The sequence below is a fragment of the Mauremys reevesii genome, linkage group 7 (genome assembly GCF_016161935.1).
Source record: "Mauremys reevesii isolate NIE-2019 linkage group 7, ASM1616193v1, whole genome shotgun sequence".
Lineage (NCBI taxonomy): Eukaryota > Metazoa > Chordata > Testudines > Geoemydidae > Mauremys > Mauremys reevesii.
In genome coordinates, this window is record NC_052629.1 from 84,302,332 (window position 1) to 84,320,449 (window position 18,118).

General features: G+C 47.4%; 1 long non-coding RNA gene across 2 annotated transcripts; it reads right to left on the reverse strand.

The window, feature by feature from the left end:
• Nucleotides 1-2,547: 2,547 nt before the first annotated feature.
• Nucleotides 2,548-17,600, reverse strand: LOC120369321. 2 transcript variants are annotated; one of them, XR_005583071.1, is made up of 3 exons: nucleotides 16,993-17,600; nucleotides 16,070-16,163; nucleotides 2,548-2,708 (listed from the first exon to the last, which is right to left on the reverse strand). It is a non-coding gene; the product is annotated as an uncharacterized LOC120369321 (long non-coding RNA). The 2 variants fall into 2 exon arrangements; XR_005583072.1 differs by lacking the exon at nucleotides 16,070-16,163.
• Between the last annotated feature and the right edge of the window lie 518 nt (nucleotides 17,601-18,118).

The following is an 18,118-nucleotide window of genomic DNA, read 5'->3' on the forward strand; positions in this document are numbered from 1 at the left end:
AACCAATCCATGCAACAAACCTCAATGCCAACTCTGCCCACATATCTACACCAGCAACACCATCACAAGACCTAACCAGATCAGCCACACCATCACCGGTTCATTCACCTGCACATCCACCAATGTAATATATGCCATCATATGGCAGCAATGCCCCTCTGCTATGTACATCGGCCAAACTGGACAGTCTAAGGATAAATGGACACAAATCAGACATTAGGAATGGCAATATCCAAAAACCTGTAAGAGAACACTTCAACCTCCCTGGCCACACTATAGCAGATTTTAAGGTGGCCATCCTGCAGCAAAAAAACTTTAGGACCAGACTTCAAAGAGAAACTGCTGAGCTCCAGTTCATCTGCAAATTTGACACCATCAGCTCAGGATTAAACAAAGACTGTAAATGGCTTGCCAATTACAGAACCAGTTTCTCCTCCCTTGGTTTTCACACCTCAACTGCTAGAACAGGGCCTCATCCTCCCTGATTGATCTAACCTCGTTATCTCTAGCTTGCTTCTTCCTTGCTTATATATACCTGCCCCTGGAAATTTCCACTACTTGCATCCGACGAAGTGGGTATTCACCCACGAAAGCTCATGCTGCAAAACGTCTGTTAGTTTATAAGGTGCCACAGGATTCTTTGCTGCTTTTACAGAACCAGACTAACACGGCTACCTCTCTGATACTTCAGTGTGTGTAACTTTTATCCTGTGAATGGATAAAGGCTTGGTTGTGCTGTTAATCCAATAATGTTCTTGGAAGCTGTATGCACAAATTGATTAGATTAAGGGATTAGAGGTGAAAAGTAGAATTGTGCACCACTTGGCATAGCTGCATAATTTAATCTTTTCTTTTAGGCTTTTACTTCACTGACAAAAAAGGCGTTTGTTTTTTGTTTTTGTATTATGGGATAACTAAAGTGCATTAGCTACCCCACTGTAAAATCCTGGCCGAAACAAAGCACCTGTAGTTTTTACTGCAAGGTGAGATCAGCTACAGGCAGGAGGTATAGTGCTGACCTGACCCCTAGCTCACAGTAGAATCTACATATGCCTTGTCTCCACTAGGATTTTACAGGGGATGGCTGATGTGCATTAGTTATCCTCCTATTAAAAAAACAAAACAAACCATTTTTTTTAGTGAAGACATAACCTTAGACATTTTAGAAACTACTGTAGTTTTCTATTTGCATAATGCCAGAGCACTCTCTTAAACCTTTATTTACTTTGAGTGATTTGACAGTCAGAAGGATTTCTCACACATTTTTTACTATGACCATGAAACTCCATTTCTTTTGACGTGTACTCTCCAACATCAAATGGGCAGTGCAAAGCAAGTTTTTCAATGGAGCTGTTCAAATTGACTGGGTTCCAGACTTGTGGTTCTCCAGTTGTTTCAGTATTCTGTGTCCGCAAAGCAGAAATTCATGTTTAAAATGGAATTTGATCTAGTGGTTAAAACAGGATTGAGAGCTAGGACTTCCATATTCTGTTCTCAGCTCTGCCAGTGAGTTTTGACCTTGGGAAATTCATTTAACTTCTCTGTGCCTCATTTTCAACCATATATAAAAATAATTCCTTACCTCATAGGGATGTGATATCACAAGATGAAAAATGCTATATCAGTGCAAAGTACAGTAGAAAATTGCTAATAGTAGTAATTAAAAGACCTATTGTGAAATTCTGAGACAAGAATAGTACAGCTATATTTACACTTCATAAAACACTAATAAATAACCTGCAGTTTGTTTTGTGAAAGTAATGAGCACCCAGCTCTTAAATCCTTACTGAAAGGTAGGAAGAGATTGTCACTATTCTGTAGGCAAATTATGAACTATGCAGATTGCAATCTCACTAATTCCTAATTCACTAATATATTGTATTTTTACCCATTTGCTAAATTTTTCAGCAGGAACCCTTCATATCTCTATCCTAATTTTTCAAAATTAAATGTCACCTATATAATCTGGAAACAGTTTATATTTTTGAATGGTGTCTCCTGGATTAAAACAACTATGGCTCTTGCTGTTGAGAGATAGATTTAGCAACTAGAGTGTCAAGCACTTAGAACAACTTTGTAATAATACACATGCCTTCCCAGTCACAGCAATAGTACTTTCCCATGAGACCTGCTTGGCAACATGACTCATACAATGTTTCACACACTGTATTGAAAGGGTATAGTAGAGGTATAGTAACCTCTAGGTGATGCAGAGCAAACAGAAAAGTTTGTATTAATAGCCTCTTCGAACAAAAGTCTCCCAAGGTCCACAGACAGTAAATTAACAGTTGGTGTAAAAGACTGCAAGAATCAATACAAGATTTAAAACATGAATACAATTAAATGCCAGTCACTGTAGTGAGGCATTGATTATATTGTCAAATATATTATATTAATATCTGAGGAACATCCACTGCTGACTTGTGTACTGTCAGAATTTTGTTGCGTACTTTAGCTTTCAAAAGTACTTCTGTATTTTCTTCACTTGTGTATCCCCAATTACTTTGTAACTGCCTCCCACAAAAATTTCATAAAGCACAACTGGGGCAATGGCCATGTAGTTTCTTTACTATCACATTCACTCATTAGTAATAACACATATAGAACTGCTGTGTGCAAGGTGTTAGGATCAGTCTAAAAATTTCTCGCCCATAGATTTTCTGCTTGTCTTGTCTTAGATCTTGTCTCCACTGCTTAGCATCATCCAACTGTAATGAAAGACAAATTGAAATATAGAGAGAGGAATTCCCTCAGTCACACAGCAGTCTGCCTGTCAGGTTGACCTTATTACATGGGCTGTGATTAAGATGCATTTGCCTCCTAGGAGTATGACCACTTCTGCCTCATGTTAGACGATACCACACCTTTTTTGTTGACTTTTGGATCTATTTAATATACAAAACTGAAATATATATTCTGCCTTGCCAAGGAGGGGAAAGTCAGGAAAAACAAGGCTGAGAGCAAGCTGGCTAGTGGCCATGAGGCAAGCATTGAACAGTCATTTTCAGTTTTATAAAATGTTCATATTCATGCCTAACCAAAACACTTAGGATGCCTTTCAGCTGTAGATCTCAGTGTTCATAAAGGAAGATGAAAACAATTGTCCCCACTTCATAGATGAGGAAACTGAAGCAAATTACTAATGTCATGGAGCAGATTGTTAGCACAGCCAAGGCTAGAATCCACGTCCCCAAAATAATGGTGCACATCCAACTGTTAATCTATGTGGAATTACCATAAAACTATGCACTGCTCTTAATTCTGCATGCACCCTTCTGTACATGAAATTACACACTTTAAACCTTCTGGGCTGATTCTACTTTAGTAGCTTCTTCATGACAAAGACTGTCTTGATTGGGACCACTGCATACTACCATAGCATAAATAATAACTGAGAAATAGGAAAGCCTGGACCAATGTTCATGAACTACCTGAATTCAATATAAAGATGAAAGTTATACAGAATAGAATAGTACAAGAGTCTTAGATTTGAAGAAAATGTTTGTTGGTAAGAAACTTAGTGGGTAGGGTACTACAGGAGAAATTATTAAAATCTATTTGTGTGGAAAAATAAGATGTAGAATGGTGAGAAGATAACTGAAACATGAGATTACTTCCTCCAAAGGAAAAAAAATAAGGGAGAGAGAAAAAAAACATGAAGCAGTTAGTTAATAAGGCTCCATGAAGAACCACAAAACAATTTGAGAGTAAATAACATCATGCAATTAAATTGGAACAGGGGAGAGAAATAAATGAAGGTTTTCAGGCAATGGATGATGGCACTAAACGTGTAGTCTAAACATGTGTAGTGAGTTAGTGGTGAAGAGTTGAAAGGAATAAGATGGACTTTAAGATGAATATCAAATGGAAAAGGTATTACTATAGCAAAAAAATAGCGCTAATAATACATGGTGAGGGGAATGGAGAATAACTAAATTGATGAGGTGTGAATGTCTTCATAATTTCTTAATAAAAATAAGAAAAAGGGACAACTGGGAGGTAATGAAGACCTTGTAAAAATAGCAATTGATAAAATCCAGATAGAGAGACACTGGGAAAAATTTGAAAATACATTGGGAGGTTTGGATGGTATGTGTCTGAGAATATGAGAATAAGAATATCAAGCTGATAAAAGTAATTGTTTTTGAAAAACAAGGAGGAGCTATTGAGATGCCAGAGGACTGTGGGGGAGAAGGGGAGAAGCAAATGCTACCACTTAACAGAAAAGGAAACAGTGATCTTGCCAACTAACATCCAGCAGAATATTAAAATAACACTGCTCTACAGCCAAAATGCTTCTGAAATAAATGTAGTCAAACTTTACTAATTCTGGGTCACTGAGAACGAAAATGATGCTTCAAATTGTTGATTGGCTCTAGTTTTCAAGTTATGCTATTGGGTCAGTATATACGACCCTTGACTTGGGAATAGCGGAGGATAAGTGAGTTATAAAGGGAAGGGATCTCAATTTAAACCAGAAATGACTAAAATACATCTTTGACTGGATCTATGAATAAATCTATGACTGGGTTTGGACAGTACTTGCTTTTTAGGCAAAACAATGAATGATGCAATCTGAAGCCAGTATTGCATCATACATGATATGAATTGCATCATGTTATTCCTAGAAGTCATAGATGATGCAATCATAACGAAGCTTACGTCACTCTGCTGAACAAATTGCCCTATATCAGCTCTAGAAATCATACAGTGTCGTGCTCTCTTATCTGTCAGTGTTTGATTTTGCAAAGGGACACATTTCTGTTTAGCCAAAGTGAGCAGAGATGCCTCGTACTTGTGTGAGCAGTGCAGATAACTTCTGCTATGTTTGTGGTGAAGTGACTTTTGCATCACAAAAGCGCAGTATAACCACTATGGTTAAGAAAGCCTATCACCTTTCTTTTGGCTGCAAAATTGGAGATCAGGACAAGAGGTGGGCCCCACACATATGCTGCAACACTTGTGCAACAAATCTTCGCCAGTGCTTGAACAGGAAAAGGAAATCTATGCCTTTTGCAGTGCCAATGATTTGGAGAGAACCAACAGATCATACCAGCAATTGTTACTTCTGCATGGTGCCTCCAGTTGGGAAAGCTGTGTCAAAGAAGAAAAAGTGGACTGTGCATTATCCAAACATTCCATCAGCTATACGCCCAGTACCCCACGGAGAAGGACTGCCGGTTCCTGATGCACCAGAATCACTCTCACTTGAGTCGGACGAGGAAGAGGAAGTGGATGAAACTTCTGGTCCCGAACCATCAATGTCACAGGACCCACATTTTCTCCCATCCTCCTCCTCTGAACCACACCTCATAACACAAGGTGAACTGAATGACCTTGTCAGGGATTTGGAACTACCCAAGAGTAAGGCAGAGTTGTTGGGCTCCAGACTACAGCAGCGGAATCTCCTGGCAGGTAATGTTAGGGTTTCCATGTTCCGTGACCGTCAAAAGGATCTTGTCCCATTCTTCTTCATGGAAGGTGATCCTGTAGCCTGCAACATCGATGGTGTGATGGCAGCCCTCAACATCGTTCACGATCCAGATGAGTGGAGACTGTTCATTGATTCATCGAAGACGAGTCTTAAAGCTGTTTTACTGCATAATGGCAATGTTTTGCCATCAATTCCAGTTGGTCATGCAGTCCATATGAAGGAAACCTATGACAACATGAAACAACTTTTGAGGTGCACAAACTATGACCAACATCAGTGGCAGCTTTGTGGCGATTTGAAGGTTGTTGCTCTCTTGCTTGGTCTGCAGACTGGATACACAAAGTACTGCTGTTTTCTCTGCGAATGGGATAGTTGTGCAAGAGATTCCCACTACATCAAGAAAGATTGGCCACTCCGACAGTCATTGGAGCCTGGGAGGAAAAGTGTTCAGCATCCACCACTTGTTGAATCAAGGAAGATTTTGTTACCACCCTTACACATCAAGCTGGGTCTAATGAAGAACTTTGTCAAGGCCATTGACAAAACACAAGCAGCTTTCAAGTACCTCCGTGGAAAATTTCCAAGGTTAAGTGAAACTAAGATAAAGGAAGGTGTCTTTGTTGGTCCTCAGATTCATGAACTTCTTTGAGATGATGCATTTGACCATGCACTGTGTGGCAAGGAAAAGACGGCATGGAAAGCCTTCCAGTTAGTGGCAATACATTTTCTCGGAAACAACAAGGCAGACAACTACAGGTTGTTGGTGGAAAACCTCCTCAAGGCATACAAAAGCCTTGGTTGCAACATGTCACTAAAGATACATTTTTTGCACTCTCATCTAGATTTTTTTCCACCAAACTGCGGAGCAGAGAGCAACGAGCACGGCGACGATTTCACCAGGACATTACAACAATGGAGAAACGCTATCAGGGCAAATGGAGCCCATCAATGCTTGCAGACTATTGCTGGATAGTGACAAGAGATGCTCCATTTAATGAATACAAGAGACAAGCCAAGAAGCACCGAGTAGACACTGAATAGGACTAAACTATGTACATAATAGTTTTTTGCCTTTTGTTTCATAATTTTTAGTTATATAACCCTTTTGCTGATTTTTAAAGTGTTACATAAACAGGACAGGTGAAATATTATCATGTAAAGCAACCATAAACACATGAAAAGACCTAGGTTTACAATTTATGATTAAAACTCTACTATCTACACAATATACATAGACATAAAATGTAAACTTAAATATCTTAGAAACAGTAGCCAGTTTTAATTGTCATATTTGAATTCAGCACATCACAATACATAATAAATAGCACATTATCTCTGAAGCAGAAGACTTCTCAAAAATTGTAGACCAGTGTAATCCTTAAATTCTGGAGGATTAGAGCCATGAGCAATAAACAGCCCGGAGTTTAATAAAGCAAATATACCAAATAAACTTGGTGTCTTTTTTGATGCTATTGGAAAATTAGGAAAGAAGATAGTATATTATCTGTAATTCAAATTAATTTTAGAAACAAACCTAAGATAGTGTTTCCCAAAACTTGTGAATTTGATTTGATTTTTTTCCTCTGAGAGGAATAGTCTGCAAAATGTATGTAATCAAATATTTTTTAAAAAGTAGGTGGTGCAGGAGTGATACATAAAACAGGACATGTTTATGCTGCTTAGTGAAAGAAGGCTTAGATACAGAGGGAAGCTCCTACACCATTTGCTTTGATTACTCTGTGATAAATCAGTTTCTGGTAGTAAATTTAATGTTTCTGATAAACGAAGGGAGGTGTGGCTCCCTTTCATGGGCACCCAGCCAGCCAGTGAGCTTTAAAATTGCTCTCAGTAGCTGTTCTTTACTTGCTTTACCTATAAGGGGTTAAAAAGTCCACAAGTAAAAGGAAAGGAGTGGGCACCTGACTAAAAGAGTCAATGGGAAGGCTAGAACTTTTAAAATTGTGGGGGGAAATTCCCTTTGTTGGTGCTGTTGTTGTTCTCTGGGAAAGAGGGGAACAGGAAGCAGTTATGCTGTGAGAAGCTGAAGGCCAGATATGAAAATCATCAGATCATATCTAGAACTACTTATTTAGCAACCCAGATATGTAAGTAGATCAGGAATGTTTAGAAAGATGCAATTAGGTTTATTTCTGTTTATTTCTTATTGGCTTGTGGACTCCTCTGTGCCAACCCCAAATGCTTTTTGTTTTGTTTCTAACCTTTTAACTGGACCGCAAGAAGGTTATTCTTGATGTTTAATTTTTGTAAGTTGTTTTTTTAAATCTAGCAAAAGCCAAAGTTAGATATATTTTTTTTGTTTTTAATAAAATGTACCTTTTTTAAAAAAAAGATTGGATTTTTGGCGTCCTAAGAGATTTGTGCATATGTTGTTTAATTAGCTGGGGGCAACAGCTAACGTCCTTTGTTTTCTTTCTCAGTTCTTCCTCGGAGGTGAGGATGAAAGGGCTTGAGGGTACCCCACAGAAAGGAATTCCCAAGTGTGCCCTTCTGGGTTCTCAAAGGTGTGGTTTTTTTTCACATTTGGATGGTGAGAGAAGCTGTAACCTTGGGAGTTAATACAAGCCTGGAGTGGCCAGTATTAATTTTTAGAATCTTTGTGTGCCCCCACCTTCTGCACTTGAAGTGCCAGAGTGGAGAATCACCTTGACATGTTTAAACAAAGGACCACATTCATTCCTGGTTTACTCCACTGAAACAATTGTCAATGTAGTGAAACCAGGGAAAAAACTGGCCGAAGAATGAGGCTTGTAAAATAAGGAGTATATATTCCTGGGGAAAAACAGAAGAGATACTATTAACTTATATTACTGCTACTTAAAGACTGTACCATAGATTCTTCTGGTAGCATTGTTTATTATCAAACTGCAGCACAGAAGAGTTCAGATATTCCAAAAATGCAGTGTGATTTGGATTTAATTGAGCCAACGTCTGTTAGACTTCCAGTTTCTCCTTGAGGTCACAAGTTGTTTTGGGATGGGATGTTGCTGACTCAGAGCTTAGTAAAAAGCACTGTGTGCTAATTTATGCAATATATGAATTGCCATTGATTCAGATGACTGTGACATAGGAGTAATTAGGGGAAATTTTGTAAAGATAGTAATGTAGATTGTGTGGTTTCACAAATATATGTTACAGATGAAAGGTGCTAGGTCACTAGTTGAAATCTGAACCACATTGGGAACTGGTAGGACCATGACTTGGGTGGTTTCATACTATTTCCTAGTGAACCGATAGGTATATTGGAAACAATATGACTGTTGGCTTCCTTATTCACAGATTCAATTGCTCTGAGTATTGGCCACAGTGATCAGAAGCATATGGTATTACAGCTGTTTAACTGGAGGTAACATAGTACATTGAAAGTGGAAATATTGATTAAATTGTTAACAAGAGCCTATGAATGTGATGCAAAGAAATAGCCATACAGTGAACTAACCAAGCATGCTTTTGTAAGAATAATGAAGGTTTTCATCAAGCATCTAAGGCAAAAGAAGCTAGGTGACTGTCTGTGTTGATAAACTGTTCAGTAAAGCAGAATGGATTTTGCGCAGCTCGTGCAAACTACACAGTATTGATTCCTTGTCTCAGGCTCACTACAAACTGTATTTGCATTAATAAATTGACATTTTCTGAATGCTACCATTTCTCAGGCCCTGACAAAAGCAACACAGCAGCCGCCTTTTTACCTCAGATGGAAAGCAACTCTGATTTTCATAGAAAGATACATTTTCGTATTTAAAGAAAAGATCGTAAATTACTTTAATTATTTCTGTATATGTACAGATAAGAGAAACATCACCCACAATTTTTTTTGACTAGCCCAATAATGATGCATAACTAATTTCAAGGTTAATGAATAACTCAAGCAAAAGATAATGGTGTATTTTACACACAAGCTCATCAGGACTAGAAATATCTGAGCACGTGTAGGATGAGATTTGTATTTGAAGGGGACGAGAAGAAAAATTGTTCAATGTGGCAAAATGGATATAATATAGTTAAACTGGTGGAAATTTACACTAACTAAACCATGAGCCTTGGAAAGATAGATGATTCTAGTGGGAAAGGGGAAATATTTTGAAAAATTGGCCAAAATCATTAAACTTTCAACTGATGTTTCTGCTGTTCTTAATGTGGGTCTTTAAGGGATCCTCTTTAAGGGTCCTTCTCCAACCTTACCTGCTCCTAAATCCCAAATAGTGACAGTAATCAAAAATGCTTTTTGCAGCTTTATCTGGCGGGGAAGCTTTTCACTTTCTTGTCGAATGACCAACTAGCTATGATGGTCCAGACTCTGCTAATCTACAGCCAGGGCTGCCCAGAGGATTCAGGGGGCCTGGGGCAAAGAAATTTCAGGGGTCTCTTCCATAAAAAAAGTTGCAATACTATATTATCATGTATTTGGAAATGTAAAAAATAACCAGTGAAATACATTCAAAAATTATTTTTTAATAATTTGAAAATACACCTCTACCTTGATATAACGCTGCCCTTGGGAGCCAAAAAGTCTTACCGCCTTGTAGGTGAAACCGTGTTATATCGAACCGTGTTATATCGAACCACTGGATTGCACAACCCTTCCCCCCCCCCCCAGAGCACTGCTTTACTGCGTTATATATGAATTCGTGTTATATTGGGTCACGTTATATCAGGGTAGAGGTGTACACAAAATACATGATTTTAAAACATTAAATGCTTTAATGGTATGTATACATTTGGAATTACATAATGGGCTGTCGCTGGGTGATGGTTGGTGCCAATGGGCTGTCGCTGCCTGGGGATGGGGCTGCTGTTGGCCAGGGCTGGGTTGGGAGCTGGGCTCTGGGTCGGCAGGTGCCTGGTTCACAGGGGCTGGGCTCAGAGCTGTGGGGGAAAGGGGTCAGGGGGTGCCCGGCTCAGAAGGGGTGTGCTCAGAGCTGGGGGGTCAGGGCTGTGGGGGGATGAGGTCAGGGGTTGCCCGGCTCAGAGGGGCTGGGCTCGGAGCTGGGGGTCAGGGCTGCAGGGGGATGGGGGTCAGGGGGTTTCCCGGCTCAGAGGGGCTGGGCTCAGAGCTGGGGGTCGGGGGGGGTGTCCGGCTCAGAGGAGCTTACCATGCTGCTTATTCCCACCTCCCTACTCTCCCGGAGCCTCAGCGCGCTGCATCCAGGAGCTGCCCTGGCCCCTGGATGGTGCTGCAGCAGCCTGGCTCCATCGGGACCTGAGCTCGCAGCCCCACCCCCTTATCATGCGGCTCTGAGCAGGAGACGCTCAGGCCCCACCCAAGTCACGCTGCTTTAGCTCTGTCCAGGGCCGCTCCTGGACGTGGCGCGCTGAGGCGCCAGGGGATGGCAGAGGCAAGGGGAAGCCTCAGACATTCTCATGGGGGCCCCTGCGGGGCCCGGGGCAAATTGCCCCACTTGCCCCCCCCCACCCCCGGGCAGCCCTGTCTACAGGGTCAGTTATTGCAGTGCAGTCTCGTGGGATGGTAGTGAATGCCTTCAAGAAATTTTTAGAAAGTTAATACGTGGTGACCCAGCAACACAAGCTGATAAACATGGATGTTACAAACATTCCACTGGCTTCTTGTTTAAGATTGGGATCCTCTTTGTCAAAGCCCTCTATAGTCTGGGACCTGGCTATCTCAGGGACAACTTCTCTGCAGGACAGTGACCTGTTACACTAGCTGTAGTCATCAGGAACAAAGGCACTTACAGGATCAAGACTCACTGAAGTGAGAGTTCAGTGGCTGGACCTAGCGGAGGAACTCCCTTCCAGCAGACTTCTGAATCACGACGGATCTCAATACATTTAGTGACAGATGTAAGAATCATCTCTTTGCAATTGCATTCCTTTTATATCCATCTAAGAAGTGCTAGATGTAGACACACAATGGGAGAAAAGAGGGAGGGAAGCAGAACAAAAAATAAAAGTATATCCCAATGGAATGTAATAGGGTCTGGCTACTTCATATGCCGATATAATTTGTGCATTATAAACATGGGGCTAAATTGATCAAATTGAATATACTGGCCACCCATTCAGACTGCATGTTCCATTGTCAAACCCTGCATTCTCGATCTCTAAGTTTTACTGGCATAAAAAGCATTATTAAAATTGTCAGGTGCGTGGCAGGGTCAGGCCAGATGGATACAGGAGAGTGTTCCTATTGGGAACCAGGAAGTGGGCTAAAGGAACCACCCCCCTCAGCCTAAGGGGAGGATCCACAGGGCCTGGAAACCAAATACAGGCAAGTCTTATCTTACGCAGGGGTTCCATTCCACGGTTAGTGCGTAAAGCGAAAACCGCGTATAGTCAAAATTACATCCCCAAGCCCTTTAAATCCCAGCCCGCAGCTCTGGTGGCCGGGCTGGGGCCGGCATTTAAAGGGGAGCCCAGATGAGCCCTTTAAATGCAGGCCCCGGCCCAGCCGCTGGAGCTGAGGGCTGGGATTTAAAAGGCTCCACCAGGCTTCCTGCCACAAGGAGCATGTCGTCGGCGTACACCGACAGGACCAGCCACAGCTCTGGCTCTCGCAGCACCAACCCTGTCAACCTTCTGCGGAGGAGGCAGAGGAAGGGCTCAATCACCAGAGAGTGTACAGCTGGCCCGAGACTGGACACCCCGCCGTACTCCTCGCCCAAAGCTGACCGGTTCAGTCAGGGTCCAGGTGAGCCTGACCAGACACTCTGCGGAAGTGTACAGCACCTGGAGAAAACCCACAAACTGGGGTCCGAAGCCAAACACTCGCATAGTGCTCATGAGATACCCGTGGTCCACCCTGTCGAACGCCTTCTCCTGATCCAGGGACAGGAGGGCGAACGACAGACCATCCCTACACCCGAGCTCCAAGAGGCCCTGGACCAGATACAGATTATCGAATATAGTGCGGCCCAGGGTGAACCACGTCCACCAGCACGGACCCTAGCCACAGTGAGATGGCCTTGGCTACGATTTTGTAGTCCATGCTGAGGAGCGAGACGGGACGCCAATTCCATAAGTTGCGGAGGTCCCCCTTCTTTGACAATAAGGCGAGTATGGCTCATCTGCACAAAAGAGGGAGGACTTCACTCTGCAAGGACTCGGCCCGGACGGTAACTAGGTCTGGGCTGAGGACATCCCAGAACACACAGTATCGCTCCACAGTCAGCCTGTCCATGCCCGGAGATTTATTGGTGGGCATGTGGTGGAGGGCTTCTGAGAACTCAGCCAGAGTGAGAGGCAGCTCTAGCCAGTCTCGGTCACCCATGCTGACCATTGGGAGTCCATTTCAGAGCGCTCTGCAAGCTTTAGGATCGGTCAGATATGTGGAGAAAAGGCCTGCATAGAAGATCTGTGAGGGGGTGCCATCCTCCGCCAGGAAGCAGGTGATGTGCTGCTTGGCCCCTGTCTTTCTCCAGGGTGTAGAAGAAGCGGGAGCCATGATCCATCTCCCAAAGGAGGCAGTTGCAGGATCAAACAAAGGCACCCCGGGCCCAATGGTCCTCGAGGGCTCAGAGCTCCTCCTGCTTCTCCCAGCATGCTCCGCAGAGGGATGGATCCTCGGGGCTGATGGGCAGATACCTCTCTAGCTCTAAGACCTCCCATTCCAACTGCTCTATCACCACATCCCTCCATCAGCTGGCGCCCCGGGTGTAGTCACGGCAGAAGATCCAGGCACGCACCTTCCCCATGTCCCACCACTGCCGTGCCGAGGGAAAGGCACGCCTCTGCCCTTGCCAGGCCAGCCAGAACTCCCGGAAGGATGCCACAAAGCCCATATCCTCCAACAAGCTGTTGTTGGAATGCCAATAGGCCGGCCCTCGCCTCTCTTCACAGAGAGAGGCCGTCACAGTGGCTAGTTGGAGATCTGAAAACTGGGCCAGCCAGATGCTGGAGGAGTGGTCCCGTGAAAGGTAGACGTGTGACATATATGCGGTCCAACCAGGAGTGGCGCGACCAATGGGCCTCCACCCAGACAAAGGTGAACGTTGAGATGTCATCCGGGTGGTGGTCATGCCAGATGTCCACCAGGGAGTGACGGTCAATCGATCTCCTGGAGGATGTCTGTGGTGGCCGGGCACTGCTCGGTCCCCGAGTGGTCCCGCTCCTTGAGGGTAGTGGGAAAGTCCCTGCCCAGGACCAGGCACTTGTGAGGATCCAAGGAGCCGAGGAAGGCGGACTCCTGCAGATAGAAATGCAGCTGCTCCGGGCCTGATGTCGGGGCATAAACATTGACAAGGTTGACCACTAGCCCCTCCATACAGACCTGGAGGTGCAGCAGGCAGCCCGGCACAGCCTCGGCCACCCCCAGCACCTCTGGCCATAGGTTGGGGGAGAACAGGGTCACCACTCCAGCAGTACGAACTGTGAGGTGGCTAAAATAAACCCGGTCTCCCCATTTCAGCTGCCTGCTGTCTTTGGCGGCTGGATCTGTATGGATTTCCTGCAGGAAAACCACAGAGTACCACCCCCTCCCGAAGGAAGGAGAGCACCTGGCTCCTGTGGAGACCCATCTTACAGCCCCGGGTGTTCAACGTTGTGAAGATAAAAGGTGCCATGAGGAGGGCTAGGGCCCGTCAGGCCGCACAGCAAACCATGACCTATCCCATAGGTGAGTAAGGAGTCACGGAAGAGGCGGACCCGCTGGTAGCCACGGTGGCCTGCTTCCCAGTCCTTTTACCCTCCCCCATGAGGGCCCTTGCGGCCCAGAGGATTTGAGGGAAATCCCCCCATCGCTGGAGAGTGAGCTGCACCTTGTTATGGGAGCCATGGACGTCTGCAAGGAACTCCCACAGCTCTTCTCGCAGCGTATGGGGGGCTGGGGTCACTGGACTCTGGATTGCCCCTGTCAAAGCCCCATGGCCCACCAAGACGGGCAGACAGGGGGCAGACCCCTGACATGGCACCCGATGGGCCAGTGCCACGTGGCCCGTCTCAGTAGGGGGCCCGGTTCAGTAGGGGGCGGTGGAGGGAAGATTTCAGCCCCTGGTGGGTTGGGACAGGGAAATACAAAGGCTGCTTCCTGGGGTTCATCCTCTGGAAAAAGGAAGGATATGGCCCTGGTGACAGCAATGGCATCACGAGAGGTGGAGGGGATAAGGACGGGGTTGGCATCAGGAGCAGGGCAGGGATCAAGAGTAGGGGCAAGGCAGGGATCAAAAGTAGGGATAGGGCAGGGGTCAGGAGAAGAGTCAGGGAGAGAGACAGAGACAGGATCCTGAGCCCCAGTAGCTGGGCCGCTGGGAGGTGGCCCCTCTCAATTCGGCTCAGGGATCTAGGGGGTGGGAAGGGGACCCTCAATGATGCTGGGCTCAGACTCTATGGCTGGTGTGGCAGCAACAGCATCAGGAGGTGGACAGTCTTCAGTGGGGTCCCCACCCAGGAAGGAGGTCGGTTGCCCCACACCTAAGAGGGATCCCCCATAGGAATCAGGTCCCAGCCGCATGGCACCAGCTGTCACCTCAGTAGGCTTGGCGGCAGTCAGCAGGGCGCCACCTGTGGCCGGGCAGATGGAAGAGCCCAGGGGATCCTGGGAGGCAGGAGCAGAAGCAGCAGTTAGGGGGAGGAAGCATGGGGAAAGGGAGGCCGGAGTGAGGTCGCTTAGATTGAGGCCTGCTGGCAGAGGGTCATCCTCCCGCTAGGTGACCGGAGTCAGACCCAGGGCTTCGATCTCCTCATAAATGGAGGGGAGATCGCCTTCCACCACCCCAAGGTTTTCCCTGCTGGCACCCGAAGCGATGCTCACTTCGGGGCTCGCAGGTGTTTCAGATGGTAAAGGGGCAGGAGGGGCTCCATCCAGGGCCTCAGAGGGAAGGGACTCCAGTGGAGGGGTGATGGTACCTTCCGATGCTGCCACATCTTCCCCAGCCGGCACTGGTAGATGAAACACACCTGGGGGCAAAGCAGAAGGCTCGGCATCGGTGCCCCCCTTCCTAGTCTTCCAAGGGGCCTCTGCATCGGTTAGCAGGAGCGGAGCTCGAGCCTTCTGCTTGCCCCGCTTCCCCTGCACTAGGGCCCAGCCCTCCATGGCATCATCTGGGGGCTAGCTGGCAGGGGGCAGGGGCGATGGCTCAGGGACTCGGGGAGGTAACAGTGGGGCAGCATGAGGGATGGAAGACCCCCCCCCGCCACACCCTCCTCCATAGGCCCTGCCAGACTGCAAGCAGCAGAGGCAGGGCTCTCCCGCTTGTCTGGGCATGCTGGGGGAGGTACCGCTGGGGGCCGAGCGGGAACAGTGAAGGAGGATGGGCGGCTCTGGGTGCTAGGCAGCCAGGGCCGCCGGCGAAGACGGGGCCGGTGCCCTGCCGGGGCTCAGGTGTCCCGGACACTCCTCCTTCCTGGGCCAAGGGGCAGTCCCTCTGGACGTGCCCCATTGCCCAGCAGAGGTAGCACCGGGCCTCCGCCGTGGAATAATGCGCCCGGTAATGCGCCACCTGGTAGGGGACCAGGAAGGACCCCTCAAGCGCCTCTCCATCACATGCCACCAGTGGCAGTTGAAGCTGCACCTGCCAGCGGAACGAGAGGACATGACGGAGGGCAGGGTCTTTGCAGCCCAGGGGGAGAGGGCTGATGACAGAGATTGGTTTCCCCAGGGTAGAACAGGTGGGCAGCAGAGCGACATTGGGTAGGAATGGAGGGATGGAGGTCAGGACTAACCGGATGCCCAGGTCTTTCAACGGCTCCAGGGGGACGAACACTCCTCCCACCACCAGACCCTTCTCTACTGCCTCATGGGCGGCGGCCTCCGATGCTAGAAAAAAAGACGACCTTTCTGTACATCTTGGAGGCCGCCACGATGGCCGTGGGCCCCACCACCCTCGCCAACGCCCACACATGTCTCTACGTGGGGCGACAAGGCACCAGGAGGCAACGGATGCCGTGCTTCCTCGTCAAGGTGGGGGAAGGGGCCCCGGCCACTAAAGATGGTAGCGGAGGCAGTGGTTGGGAGAGATGACGCAGCGGCAGGCAGGGGGCTTGCCTCCACCTGGGTGTATGCCCTGGGGGCTGGGCACCCACAGAGCTGGTGGAGGAAGCAGCAAGGAGGGATGCCACGGCCGTCTTGCTGGCTAGCAGCAGCGGTTGAGGTACAGGCCACTAGGTTGCAGGCAGAGGCGGAGGGGAGGGTCAGTCACTGACTCGAGATAGAAATCCGGCTCCTCTAGCTGCACTAGGGAATCAGGGGATGTAACAACATGCGGGGGGGAGGTGCAGTGAACCAGGGGTCAAACTCAAACAGGGGAGGGGCACAAGCACATGGGAGGGGGCATGGGCACATGAAGGGAGGGGCTAATCAGGGCTGGGGGGACCACAGGGGGAGGGAGACAAACAGCTTGGAGGTAGGATAGGGAGACCCAGGGGCTGGCTTCAGGGCAGGGGTGGGGCAAACAAAGCTGTAGAGGGAAACGGGTGGGGCAGCCAAACAAACTGAAGCTGGGGCTGGGGAGGGGCAAAGGCCACAGGGGCAAATGGGGTAGGCAGCAAGGGGTAAAGCTGGGGGCCTGTTGCAAAGGGGAGGGGGATCAACCCAAGGGTGGGGTATATGCACCCATGAGCGCTTGCACAAAAGGGTCAGTATTCACCTGGCTGTTGCTGCAGGTCCAAATGGTGGAAATGGGCATGGAAAGCAAGGCAAGCAGCTCAGTCCCAGAGGCAGGAGTCGGGGCAGATGGTAAACAGCCAATGGGGGTGGTGGAGGGGGCGAAGGAGGACATGGATGGACCAGGGGGCAGGCTCCATGCCACACCCCTGGTGTCCCCACAAACACAGTCCAGACCCCCACCACAAGAGCACAGTTCAAAAATTACTCAGTCCTGAAGCGCCGCCTCCACAGTGGTCTTCAGAGTCTCTGTGCACTCCCCCAGCAGCAGGTGGTCCTCTTCTCGGGGCTTCAGCAACTCCCCAATAGCAGACACAGCAGCTAGTCTGGTGACCAGGCAGGAGGGACCCCGCTCAGATGGTGGTAATGTCCACAGCAGCAATGGCTTGGGCTGGGGTCCCTCACTCCCCTCCTCTGGGGAGCAGGCCAGCAGTCAGCAGCCTCCCCCACACCCAAGGGGCTGTAGCAACAGCAGCAACTGAGGGTGGGGGGGTTTCAGCAGCCAGGCAGTAGAGAAGGGGATGGGTGGTGGTGTCTGGCCCAGACAAGAGAGCAGCAGCAATAGCAAAGGCCCAGCAGCAGCCCCCTGCCTTCCTCCACCCTTCTGGCCAGAGAGCAGCAGGAGTGTGTTAGAAGAGAGAGCTTTATTAGTTCCAGATGAAGGTGATCCCCTTTCCCTGGGTAAGGTAAGAGGAGCAGTTCCAGAACAAGCAGGAACTTGCTGAAACCAATTAAGGCAGGTAGGCTAATTAGGACACCTGGAGCCAATTGAGAAGAAACTGCTAGAATCAATTAGGACAGGCTGGCTAATCAGGGCACCTGAGTTTAAAAGGACATCACTTCAGTTTGTAGTGTGCATGTGAGGAGCTGGGAGCAATAGGAGCTGAGAGTGAGTGAGAAGGCATATTGTTGGAGGATTGAAGAGTACAAGCGTTATCAGACACCAGGAGAAAGATTCTGTGGTGAGGATAAAGAAGGTGTTTGGAGGAGGCCATGGGGAAGTAGCCCAGGGAGTTGTAGCTGTTGTGTAGCTGTATCAGGAGGCACTCTAGACAGCTGCAATCCCCAGGGCTAGATCCTGGAGTAGAGGGCAGGCCTGGGTTCCTCCC